We start from the raw sequence: 13,659 nt of genomic DNA on the forward strand, positions 1-13,659 counted from the left end.
TCCATCAAGGATATTGGTCTGTAATTCTCCTTTTTGATGGGGTCTTTGTCTGGTTTGGGGATCAAGGTAATGGTGGCCTCATAAAACGAGTTTGGAAGTTTTCCTTCCATTTCTATTTTTTGGAACAGTTTCAGAAGGATAGGTATTAATTCTTTAAATGTTTGGTAGAATTCCCCTGGGAAGCCATCTGACCCTGGGCTTTTGTTTGTTCGGAGATTTTTGATGACTGCTTCAATTTCCTTAGTGGTTATAGGCTGTTCAGGTTTTCTATTTCTTCCTGGTTCAATTTTGGTAGCTGATACATCTCTAGGAATGCATCAATTTCTTCCAGGTTATCTAATTTGCTGGCATAGAGTTGCTCATAATATGTTCTTATAATTGTTTGTATTTCTTTGGTGTTGGCTGTGATTTCTCCTCTTTCATTCATGATTTTGTTGATCATGATTTTGGGTCCTTTCTCTTTTCTTTTTGATAAGTCTGGCCAGGGGTTTATCAATCTTGTTAATTCTTTCAAAGAACCAGCTCCTAGTTTCATTGATCTGTTCTACTGTTCTTTTGGTTTCTATTTCATTGATTTCTGCTCTGATCTTTATTATTTCTCTTCTCCTGCTGGGTTTAGGCTTTATTTGCTGTTTTTTCTCTAGCTCCTTTAGGTGTAGGGTTAGGTTGTGTATTTGAGACCTTTCTTGTTTCTTGAGAAAGGCTTGTATTGCTATATACTTTCCTCTTAGGACTGCCTTTGCTGCATCCCAAAGATTTTGAACAGTTGTGTTTTCATTTTCATTGATTTCCATGAATTTTTTAAATTCTTCTTTAATTTCCTGTTTGACCCATTCATTCTTTAGTAGGATGCTCTTTAGCCTCCATGTATTTGAGTTCTTTCCAACTTTCCTCTTGTGAGTGAATTCTAGTTTCAAAGCATTGTGGTCTAAAAATATGCGAGGAATGATCCCAATCTTTTGGTACTGGTTGAGATCTGATTTATGACCTAGGATGTGATCTATTCTGGAGAATGTTCCATGGGCACTAGAGAAGAATGTGTATTCTGTTGCTCTGGGATGGAATGTTTTGAATACATCTGTGAAGTCCATTTGGTCCAGTGTGGCATTTAAAGTCTTTATTTCCTTGTTGATCTTTTGCTTAGATGATCTGTCCATTTCAGTGAGGGGGGTGTGAAAGTCCCCCACTATTATTGTATTGTTGTTGATGTGTTTCTTTGCTTTTGTTATTAATTGCCTTATATAATTGGCTGCTCCCATGTCAAGGGCATAGATATTTACAGTTGTTAGATCTTCTTGTTGGATAGACCCTTTAAGTAGGATATAATGTCTTCTTCATTTCTTATTACAGTCTTTGGTTTAAAATCTAATTTGTCTGATATAAGGATTGCCACCCCAGCTTTCTTTTGGTGTCCATTAGCATGGTAAATGGTTTTCCACCCCCTCACTTTCAATCTGGGGGTGTCTTTGGGTCTAAAATGAGTCTCTTGCAGACCGCATATCAATGGGTCTTGTTTTTTTATCCAATCTGATAGCCTGTGTCTTTTGATTGGAGCATTTAGCCCATTTACATTCAGGGTAACTTTGAAAGATAGGCATTTAGTGCCATTGCATTGCCTGTAAGGTGACTATTACTGTATATTGTCTGTGTTCCTTTCTGGTCTATGCTGTTTTTAGGTTTTCTCTTTGCTTAGAGGACCCCTTTCAAGATTTCTTGTAGGGCTGGTTTTGTGTTTGCAAATTCCTTTAGTTTTTGTTTGTCCTGGAAGCTTTTTATCTCTCCTTCAATTTTCAATGACAGCCTAGCTGGATATAGTATTCTTGGCTGCCTATTTTTCTCATTTAGTGCTCTGAATATATCATGCAGTCCTTTCTGGCCTCCCCAGTCTCTGTGGATAGGTCTGTTGCCAATCTAATGTTTCTACCATTGTAGGTTACAGATCTCTTCTCCTGAGCTGCTTTCAGGATTTTCTCTTTGTCTCTGAGACTTGTAAGTTTTACTATTAGATGTCGGGCTGTTGACCTATTTTTATTGATTTTGAGAGGGGTTCTTTGTGCCTCCTGGATTTTGATGCCTGGTTCCTTCCCCAAATTAGGGAAGTTCTCTGCTATAATTTGCTCCAATATACCTTCTACCTCTTTCTCTCTTTCTTCTTCTTCTGGGATTCCAATTATTCTAATGTTGTTTCGTCTCATGGTATTGCTTATCTCTCGAATTCTGCCCTTGTGATCCAGTAGTTGTTTATCTCTTTTTCTCAGCTTCCTTATTTTCCATCATTTGGTCTTCTATATCACTGATTTTCTATTCTGCCTCATTTATTCTAGCAGTTAGCGCCCCCATTTTTTATTGCACCTCATTAATAGCCTTTTTGATTTTGACTTGGTTGGATTTTAGTTCTTTTATTTCTCCAGAAAGGGTTTCTCTAATAACTTCCATGCTTTTTTCAAGCCCAGCTAGTATCTTTAAAGTCATGATTCTGAACTCTAGATCTGACATCGTACTAATGTCCATATTGAGTAGGTACCTGGCAGTCAGTACTACCTCTTGTTCTTTTTGTTGAGGTGATTTTTTCCATCTTGTCATTTTGTCCAGAGGAGAATAGATGAATGAGAGAACAAAATGCTAACAGGGTAACAAGAAAATGTACTCTAAACAAATCAGAAAATGCCTGAAGCTGGGGGAAAAGAAAGGGAAATAAAGAAAAAAGAAAAAGAAAAAGATAAAAACAAACAAAACAGAACAAGACAAAAAAAAAAAACAGAATATGATCAAATATGATCAGGCTGATGCATAGATCAGTGCCACACACTAGATTTTGGGTATATTCTGGTCTGTTAGAAGAAAGTGCCTTCCAAAATTTTGAAGAAAGAAACCTTTATATGTACAAAAATAAGGGTTGATATGATGAAGGAATGGAATATGAATGTAAAGATGAAAATTGTAAAAAAATTTATAAAAGGAATTGATAAGAAGTTGTTTGAAAAAAGAAAGAAGAGGATTAAAAAAAAAGGAGAGAATGTGATCAGGCAGGAAACTAGGACAAAGCCATACACTAGAGATTTAGGGTATATTTTGATCTGTTAGAAGAAACTGTATCTCAAAATTTTAAAGAGAGAACAACTTATATATATATGCCAAAAATAAGGGTAACTACTAGGAAGGGATAGAATATGACTCTAAAAAATGAAAAATAAAAATGTTTTTTTAAAAAAGGGATTGATAAGATGTTGGTTGAAAAAGGGAAAAAGAAAAATTCAAAAAAAAAAAAGACAGTTAAAAAAAATTAACTTTGAAAGACTAAAGAATCATGGTAAAAAAGCTATGAATTCTATGTGCAGTGTTCCCCTAGCGCTGGAGTTCTGCCATTCTCACTGATCCGTAAACATGGTCTTGGCTGGCTGTTCTCGCTGATCTTCTGGGGAGGGGCCTGTTGCCGTGGTTTCCAAATGTCTCTGCCAGAGGTGGAATTGCCCTGCCCTTGCCTGTTGGGCTAAGTAATCTGCTCGGGTTTGCTCTCGGGAGCTTTTTTTTTTTTTTTTTTTTTTAAAGATTTTATTTATTTATTTGAGAGAGAGAATGAGAGAGAGAGAGAGAGTGAGAAGGGGGAGGGTCAGAGGGAGAAGCAGACTCCCTGAGCAGGGAGTCCGATGCGGGACTCGATCCCGGGACTCCAGGATCAGGACCTGAGCCGAAGGCAGTGGCTTAACCAACTGAGCCACCCAGGCGCCCTGCTCTCGGGAGCTTTTGTTCCCTGCAAGCTTTCTGCACAGTTTTGGAGGACGAGAGTGAAATGGCGGCCTCCCAATCTCTGCCCCGGAGGAGCCAGAACTTGAGGCCCTGCTCCTCAGTGAGCCCCCAGAGAAAAGCCGTCAGTCACTCCCGTCTCCCCGGTCTCCGGCCGCACTCCGTGCTCGCCCGGCTTGTGACCGCACATTTCTATCTCTGGCACCCGACCCCATGTGGAGTCTCCAAACCCAGCAGATCCCTGCGGTGCACTCCCGTGCAGCTCCTCCTGGGGGAGGAAGGTGCGTCTCCCCGGATCTGCCGCTTGTTGGGTCCCTGCTGGAGGAGCAGTGGCCCGACTGTGCCGCGGATCACGGTTTGTGGCCACCCCGAGCTGAGAGCCCGCGCCTGGGCTCCGCCTCTGCAGGCGGCTTCCCTGCTCAGATAACTGGGAGCTCTGCCACACTCAGGCACCCCCGGTCTTTCTGTGACCCCGAGGGTCCTGAGACCACACTGTCCCGGAGGGTTCCACCCCCCGCTTAGCCACCAGAGTGACGTCCCTCAGCGGAGCAGACTTTTAAAAGTTCCGATTTTGTGCTCCGCGGCTCTATCACTTGCCAGAAGCTGTTGACGGAGGCTTCCTCCCCCTCCATCTATCCTCCTGAATATTGCCTCAGATTCACTTCTCCACACGTCCTACCTTCCAAAAAGTGGTCGCTTTTCTGTTCAGAGAGTTGCTGCTATTCTTTTCTTTGATCTCCTGTTGAGTTCGTAGGTGTTCAGAATGGTTTGATCCCTATCTAGCCGAATTCCTGGGACCAGACGAAATCCAGGTCTCCTACTCCTCTGCCATCTTGCTCCCAATAAGAGAGGTTTTGAGCAAAACCTGCTAAGAAGTAGTTTAAAATTATGATCAAATTAAATTTGATAATTCTAAATTACTATTTATTATTTTTAATACGTCTTTTTTTAAAGCTTAACATATTTATAGAGTAAGACTAACACACGTGTGTTTGTGTGTATGTCTACAGTTGTACTACTATATGTGTATATAGTATATATAGAGAGAGATATGTTACTATTTAACCTGATAATAACCCATTCAGTCAGAAGCAATACAGAATATCAAGTGAATTAATGGCAGAGAAATAATGGAAATTCCAAAATAATAGAAAAAAGGAGGATTAACATATGTGAGAAAAATTGCATTCAAAATTATAAAATTGGGGACAGATTCCAGGATGGATCCCTTTAGAAGAGAAAAAAAAAATAGTGCATTTATAAAATGGGGAATGATTGGATATGTGTAAGTGTTAGAACAATTTGGTTCTTAGGTACAAAAAATGAATAGCTGCTCATCAGTTTAGCATTATAGTTAAAATAAGTGGGCACGAGACAAAAATGAAATTGAACAGTTCAGAAGAAACAGAAATATAACAGATATTATGAGATAATGTTCCTATTGGTCTCAGCAAACATCAGAATTCGAAGAAGAATTAGTGGGCATCTATAAAGTATTAGAAAATTGAATCTAGGAGAAAAGTTCACAAAAGGAGAATTTTGTACCAAAAACAAAATATATGTTCTTTGGGTATCTTATTTTATAACAGTGAATAACATGTAAATTAGAAACAATATATAATATGAAAAAAAGGTATTTTGGAAAAATATATTTTCTCCTACCACATTTTCTCTTGTTAAAATAAATATGTTAGTTTGTGACACTCAGTATTCTAAGAATCAGGAATAGAACAGCAAATGCTTATATTGCTTCTTTTTCTTTAACACCTGCCGCTCTGTCAATTATCTAGTAGAGGACACTCACCAAACATTGTTGATGGAAAACGATGGAAGATAAGCACAGAATTTGATTAACGATGTTCTTTTATTAAATATCTTTAAGCAAATTGAATTTCTCCTATAAGGAAAATATAAAACAACATAGCTTTAGTAATTTTATTTTACCTTTAGTGAACCACTAGTAAGTGATATCTATTAAAAAACTTTAATTCAGACACATTGGCATATATTTTTTAATCATGAGCATTTCACTGAAACATTGACTGGTTAGGATGACTGAATCTGCCACTTCCCAATTTTCTATTAAAACTCTAACTTTAATTTGAATAATGACAGTTTATAATAGCATTGAAATTTCATATAACAGAAGTCAGTTAGCAGAAACTCAGTGTTTCACTAAGTGAACTGAGAATTGAAATGGGAGATAAAAATCATAGTTTATGTTTGTGCCACCTTCTGGACTGAAAATGCATAATTTGCCTGATACAGATAGCTACAATATATTGCCCTTTTCTTTTTTTTTTTTAAAGATTTTATTTATTTATTTGACAGAGACAGAGATAGCGAGAGCAGGAACACAAGCAGCGGGAGTGGGAGAGGGAGAAGCAGGCTTCCCGAGGAGCAGGGAACCCAATGGGGGGCTCGATCCCAGGACCCTGGGATCATGACCTGAGCCGAAGGCAGACGCTTAATGACTGAGCCACCCAGGCGCCCATATTGCCCTTTTCTTAAGAAAGCTTGTATACAGCTTTGCAGAACCAGAAAACTGAACATCTTTCTCTCCCTTCCATGAGCGTGGTTTTCTGAAATAGCTACATCCCTTAACTTCTATCACTCAGGACCCACTACCGATACCTTCTCTTTCTTTAAACATTCACAGCTAGAAGAATAAGAAAAGTGGGAATGGCTAACTGTTTCTTAGCCAGTACAGTGCTCATGGGTAAAGACAAACACAGATAGACGTAGAGATTTGGTTGTTGGAAATGTTAGGGCAGAGGCTCTGAGATTTGATTTACTATGAGTTGCGTGTAGTATTTGTTTAAAAGGAAAACAAAACAAAATAATTTGTGTCCTGTTATTCACTATATATCATCTCTTCCCTGTCATATGAGGATGGCAAGTTTGGGAACCACCTCCCACAGCCAACTAAATCAATCCTGATTATGCAGAGAAATTACGCTAAGATGGGCACAATAGCCAGACTTCTGGAGTTGAGACTTGAGAGAGGTACACCATTCCCTTCCCAAAATAATGATTGAGAGGGTGATAAGATAAAGACAAGACAGGTGCACCGTATGTTGGCAATCCAGACCATACAACATCTTTCTTTTAATAGGGATCAAGAGACATAAAACAAAGAGATAAATCCCCCCACCATACATGTGCATTAAAAATAATGGATTTTTGAAAATGTTCCTTAAGACAAAAACATAGCGATATTAATTGGAAAGGGGAAAGCATATATCTGAAAATAATTTTAAAAATAAGAAGTAGAGTAGAAAATCTAGAGCAGACTTCAAAATCTGCATTTTTGGTAACGAAGAGTCTAATTGGCGTTACAGAAAATCAGTTAAATGGCATTGATGTAAAACAAGAGAAGATTTTTAAGAACATGAAGGACAACTAAATGAATGAATTAAAAAGCATATAATATAAATATTATAGATGTGGAGATAAGAATATAATTAAAATAATAGTCATAATAATAAATAATACATATTCCTGGAATATAAACTCAGAAACCCACAGAAGCAATAATCCCTATCCTGGTAGTGCAAGGAGATAAAATTCTAAATCTCAAATATGATTCAGTGTGTTTTAAGAAAAAATACATATTCTAGTCTCTCAGAAAGAAAAAGCATGTAAAAATTAATTGAAAAAATTCAGTGTGACTTAAATTTCTTTGCAGTTATATGAACAGAAGTTAGTTAAGAAAAGTAAAAAGTCGAAAGAGTTTTGAGGGCAACTTTTGCAAAATGCTAGTTAAGAGAGCTGAATTCTAGTTAAAATGTGAAGACAAAAGAAAGATATTTTCAGATATGCAAGAGCTCTGAAAAAATATACACAATTAGTGTTACTTAAAAATTATCGAAGTTTCAACTCTAATAGAGAATAATTGAAATTAAGAATTTAGGAACTAGAAGGCTATAATATAAAAGAAATTGTGATAGGTCTAATTATATGCATAGAATGATGTATGTGATATTATTATCAATGACTAACATGATATTTGTAGAAATCTAGGCTATGATTAATCAGAAAAACAAATTATTTCAAGTAGACTTTGTTAGAGCAGAGAAAAATTTAAACAATATTATTGTCTAACAATATGGTTAAGCTAGTTATGATATAAAAATAGTTATGATATGTGGACTATATAATCATTTATTGAGTATATGCTAGGTATGTAACAGTGCTAGAGGGCTTAAATATATTTTATAAGAATATATGAAGTGCCCTGCAAAGAAGATATTGTTATCTTATTTTACATGTTTAGATAGTTACATCTTTTACACACCTGAACAGAATTAAAAAGATTAATCCAGGTCAAAGGCCAGTTATTGCCTGAGCTGGAATTCACAAATAAATGTAGCTAGCTCTAAACAGCTCTCTCCACCACAATACCCTCTCTCAATACTACTGAAAATTATATACACATGTTAAATCATTTCTACAAATGGTTTTGAATTATACGGGGAGATGCCTATGTTTTGATAATAAAGATAAAAGCAGGATACAAAAGTACAGGTAAGTATGAATTCATTTATGTTTAAATGTATCACAAAAAAAAGGGCTGCAAAGGAATATACCAAATGATTATTAGCTCTTGGATGACTATCTCCTTGTGTTTTCCAAATTTCCTGTAAATGAACATTAATCACTTTTGTAATTAAAGGACAATTAAAGATCATTATTATTATTATTTTTAAAGATTTTATTTATTTGACAGAGAGAGCGTGCAAGAGAGCACAAGCAGGGGGAGCAGACAGAGGGAGAAGGAGAAGCAGGCTCCCCACTAAGCAGGAAGCCTGATGTGGGGCTCCATCCCAGGACCCTGGGATCCTGACCTGAGTGGAAGGCAGACGCTTGGAACCGACTCAGCTACCCAGGCGCCCCTAAAGATTATTTTAAATTTGCAAATATTGAAAGAGTTTATTGGGCTGATTTACAGTCAAAATTTTTGGATTATATTGATTATATATGAATTATAAAAACCTCAGCACAGTTTATCGTCATTAAGATCTTATTTATTTTTTAATCTAAATCAAATCCCAAAGCTTATTAATCATATAAATTTTCTATTTTACAGATGTATTTCCTCCTTCCAATTTTCCACAAGAACATATATTATATTTAGAATTTGGTAAAAAAAGAGTATATACTTTTGTATTTTTGATCAAGATAATGTACATATAATAAAATGCCTATAATTTAAGTGCACAGTTCTATGAATTTTAACAAATGTATTCATCTGTGTAACTGCCATCAAATCATGATTAAGAACCTTTCCGTCATTTTGGAAAACTCCCCTGTGCTCCTTTCCAAGCAATCTGGAAATCATTTTGCCATTTTTTTCATAAACATAAATGTAACTTTATAAACAATAACAAGAATATGCAATTATTATAAACAGCAGAAAGAATATTCAATCTCTATGCGATGAATATTCCCATGTCACATGACTTCAAGCTCCAAGAAAGTGGATTATTTGTGCATCTTGTTCACCACTGTTTCCCCAGGACTTACCACAGTGCCTGGCACATGGTTGGAGCCCTTAACACACTCACTGAATGAAATTTGAACGCATATTATCTGCAGGCACTTACGTGAGCAATTTTAGTAAAGATACAAATCGCTTTTCAGTGTTTTGTAGATTCCAAATTGGTGACTCTTGAAGTAACTCCGTGTTGAAATGGGCTTCGGGCAGGCTCATCACCAGCGGCAGAGATGTTACATCAGTTGTATGTGTTTCCACTGACAGTGAATTCTTTGATACCAGGTGTCAGATGTCATGCTGCCTCTTTTCTCAGTCCTTCCTCTTCTATACCGTGGGTGACACAATTCCTTCTTGCAGGTATATCCATGGTAGCCCCAGCTATGACCTCAGTCAAATAAGATTTTAAGAGACTACAAGAGTTCTGTGTTACTATGTGAGAGAGCCACACAAGCATCTGTTCTTTATCTAAAATTTGCAGTTGCTGGGGCATCTGGTGGCTCAGTCGGTTAAGCATCTGCCTTCAGCTCAGGTCCTGATCCCAGGGTCCTGGAATCGAGTCCCTGTGGGGCTCCTGGCTCAGCAGGGAAGTCTGTTTCTCCCTCCCCCTTCCCCCGCTTGTGTGCGCGCCGCGCTCTCTCTCTCTTTGTCTCTCTCTCTCAAAAAATAAATAAAATCTTAAAAAAAATTGCAGTTGCTTATGTAACTTACTATGTCTTCCTCCTTGTGCAGCTAATGACCTTTATGTCAAGGTGCTCCTCTAAGGAACTAGTGAACTGTTAGGTCCTAGTAGGTGTGAAACTTACACATAGATTCACTTTAAAAACAAATAAAATAATGTTGATCAATAATCTGTTACGGGCCAGGCTTTGTTTTAAGCTTTGGAGATAGAGCAGCAAACAAAACATAAAACTCCATACCTTCATAAAGCTTATATTTTAGTGGGAAGACACAATGATAAAATATGTAAATTAAACAGGATGTTGGATAATGATGAATGCATAAGGACTACGGAGAAAAGTAAGTCTGCCAAAAAGGACAGTATGCTGCAGGAGTGACAGGGGGAGAAAGATTCCGGGCTATTTTAAAGGAGGGTTAGGTATGGAATTTTTGCGAGCAGATCTTTTTAGCAAAGATGCGAAGATCACCAGAGAAGCACTCACGGAACAACAACAACAACAACAACAACAACAACAACAACCCTCCCCTCCCCCCCCCCCCAGTCCAAAGCCAGGTGGTTTATTGGGGGCTGGGGCCCTGCGGGCTGTGGTGGGGTGGAGGGGCCCCGTGTCACAGTCCTCAGGGATAATAGGGGTGATGAGTGAGGGCCCCCTGCCGCCTGGGCTCGCAAAGCTTTCCACCATCGCACTGTCTCTGACCCGAGAACTGTGAGACCAGGCCGTCCAGGGCAGGGACTTAACGGTGACCTTGGCCGAGTCCAGCTCCAGCTCTCCAAGCGGCTGGAGTGTCACCACCACCACCATCTTTATCGGGTCTGCAGTGACTAGGTTCGGGCTTGTGCTGCCGCTGGCTGTAGTTCTCCGCCTGTTCGTGAATTTCCGCGCGCCTCCGCAGGGGCGCCTGCCTGCTAGGTGAACTTAGAGCCACACTCAGCGCCCTTGAACTTCCGCACCGCCTTGGGCCTTCTGACGTGTACACCCGGCTGCTGGCAGAAGCGGGACTGACTCTCCTGGTGGCCGCTGGCCACGTGTTTCAGCAGGACTCCTTTTAGGGGAAAGGCTGTTGCAGAACTCACACCGAAGGGCCTCTCAGCCGAATGGGTATGGTTGCGCTTGTCCGGGTTGGCTTGGGCACAGACGGTCTTGCCACAGAGGGGGCCCTGCAAGGGCTTCTTGCCCAAGTGCGTGTGCAGGTGCAGACTGAGATCGGCCTCCTGGGTAAAGGCGTGGCTGCAGAATTCACAGGCAGACGGCGTGTCATTCCTGTGCTTGGCCCTCATGTGCATCTGCAGGCTATTTCTGTTCCAGGCTGGTGCCCCCAGTCCTTGCGCACAAACAGCTTCTCCACATGGTGCTTAAAAGCAGCTGCAGCTGCAGTTCCCTTGGGACCGAAGCACTTGGCGCAGTGGGATAGACGTGGGGCTTGGCAGCTCGGGGCAGCTTGATGGTGGGGCTCTGCAAGTCCTCCTCCGTGAACTGCAGGGTGTGGGAAGAACACTTGTAGGGCATCTTTCTTCTTCGTGTGGGACGCCAGGCGCAGCTACAGCTCCATCCTCCAGCGGTGGGTGTCCTGAACACGGAGAACGTGAAGACCTATTCCCAGACGTTCATATAATTTTGGGTTTTATGCTCCAACAGTTTCTCCTTCTGCAAATAACACTTTGCACATTGGGGACACTGGAAGGGTTTCTCCCCAGTGTGTTTCCTGCTGTGGACTTTAAGATTATATTTGCTAAAGAACTTCTTTGACAGAAAAAGGAAGGCCTGACTGTCCTGCTTTCACCTGTTTCTTAAGTTCCTGGATTAAAAATAATAAGTATGCCAAAGTGGCATATTTTGAAGTGACACATTCTAATTTCCTTCAAAGGAGTATAGATATCTCCTAGGATGATAGGGGTTGGGTGCCTATTTTTATGGTACAGTGTGTGTGTGTGTGTGTGTGTGTGTGTGTGTGTGTTTGGCATGGGGGCAATACCTAGAGAAAGTATTTTAAGCCTAGTGAAAGAATCCTGTATGGATTTGAGAGCTGACTGGGAAGTCAGGACAGGACAGCAGTCAGAGGGAAGACGATGTGTGGAATAGAATGCTTAGCTCCAGTAATTGTGAAAAATATAAAGGAATTTACAGTGTGCAGGGACCTGCTTAGAATTAGTAAATGATGTTTCATATACTACTTCTAGCTCAGAATCTTTTATGTTTACAGTTGTTTGATAAATATCTCACTATGAAAACTCCTAATCCTTTAGCCAATTTTAAGATAAAAGATGTGTGCATGCATCTGGAATTATGAAGACAGACTGAGTATATGTACTTTGCAAAGGCAGGCTCAATCTAATTCACAAATGGATAAGAAACCATCTTGGCATTATGCATCAGTGGCTATGTCTCTGGACTTTTTTAATCCTTTTATTTTGTTATTATTTTAAACATTAAAATTGCTTGTGTTTTTACTTCTAAATATCTAATATAAAAGTCATTATCTCACATTGCTCCTTTAAAACAGTTATAAAAGCATTTCTTGTATCGCCATTAAATTTATTACATTTCAGTGATATTTTGTTCCTTGTACGATAGGAAGTTAATAGGCCTCATGAGCTGTATCAAGAATACAAGTTGTACCAGTAGCATATTCCAACCTCTAAATGCCTTTCATGTCAACATGAGAGATACCATCAGGCATTTGAAAGCTCTGGCCTATTTATAAAGATACCATCAAAACCTGCCTGATGTAGCTGACTTATGAATCAATTATCTGAACTACACCAAGTGATGTATCTATTCTGAATTTTAGAGTCATATATTTGAAGCTAAACTACAAACAGATAAACTATTCAACAGCCTATCATGATTCTTATCTTCATGTTTATATCTGTCAAATGTAGGGGGAAAAAAAGCAAAATCTTAGAGATTTTACTGGGAAGCATTTACAAAAAATAAATCACACATACAAATTTTCCCTCTCTCTAGCGTGCACACACACACACACACACACACACCACCCACACCACCCACACCCGCGTGCATGCACACACACAAACACACATCTGGCTGTCAAGTTACTTATGACCCGAGGGAAAATGAACACAGATCAAAAAGTAAAATTTAAATAAAATCAAGTGCACAGGAAAGATTACTCTTGTAAAGGGGAAAAATAACAATCGGTAAAATTTATTCTCGTAAATTCTGTCTTAAATGGCTGAGTAGTGCAGTAAGCAGAAATGACATTGTTTTTATACAAGTTACAAAGCCACTGGATGTGGAGAGGGAAGGGTCCTGTTTTATCCCAGATGTTGAAAATAAGCCAAACTTAAGAGAGATGTTTCCTTTCTGTTTTGTTTCTAGGCGATACTTCACAAGATATAGTCAATTTAAGGAGCTACACTTCATTTGTAAATATTAATTATGTCACTTTTATTGCTTTGCCTGGTAGGATTCAGATTTCAGAAAAGTTTTGCTCATGCTTACCAACCAAACCCATGAGAAATGGAAACATTAAGGTAACAATGTATTAATATAGACTGAGAAATGTAGTAACTCTAGTTAATGAACTATCTTCTCAATACAAAAACCTGTGTAAGATACCAAATTGGTATCAGAAGTTTGCTTTTCTGCATAGAATTATAATAAAAGAAACTCAACAGATTACTGCTTCCTTGAAAGACTAACTGCCAACGTGAGTAAAAAATAAGAGGCAGTTAGGCAAAAAATGCTGATGAAGGCATTTGGAGTTTAATACAACAG

The 13,659-nt window shown here is 38.9% G+C and overlaps 1 pseudogene; it reads right to left on the bottom strand.

The window, feature by feature from the left end:
* Positions 1–7,608: 7,608 nt before the first annotated feature.
* LOC123839862 (telomere zinc finger-associated protein-like) lies at positions 7,609–13,377 on the bottom strand (annotated as a pseudogene).
* Between the last annotated feature and the right edge of the window lie 282 nt (positions 13,378–13,659).

This window comes from Mirounga angustirostris, unplaced genomic scaffold (assembly GCF_029215605.1).
Source record: "Mirounga angustirostris isolate CCGP_5_RB_7025 unplaced genomic scaffold, mMirAng1.0.hap1 SCAF_5, whole genome shotgun sequence".
Taxonomy (NCBI): Eukaryota; Metazoa; Chordata; class Mammalia; order Carnivora; family Phocidae; genus Mirounga; species Mirounga angustirostris.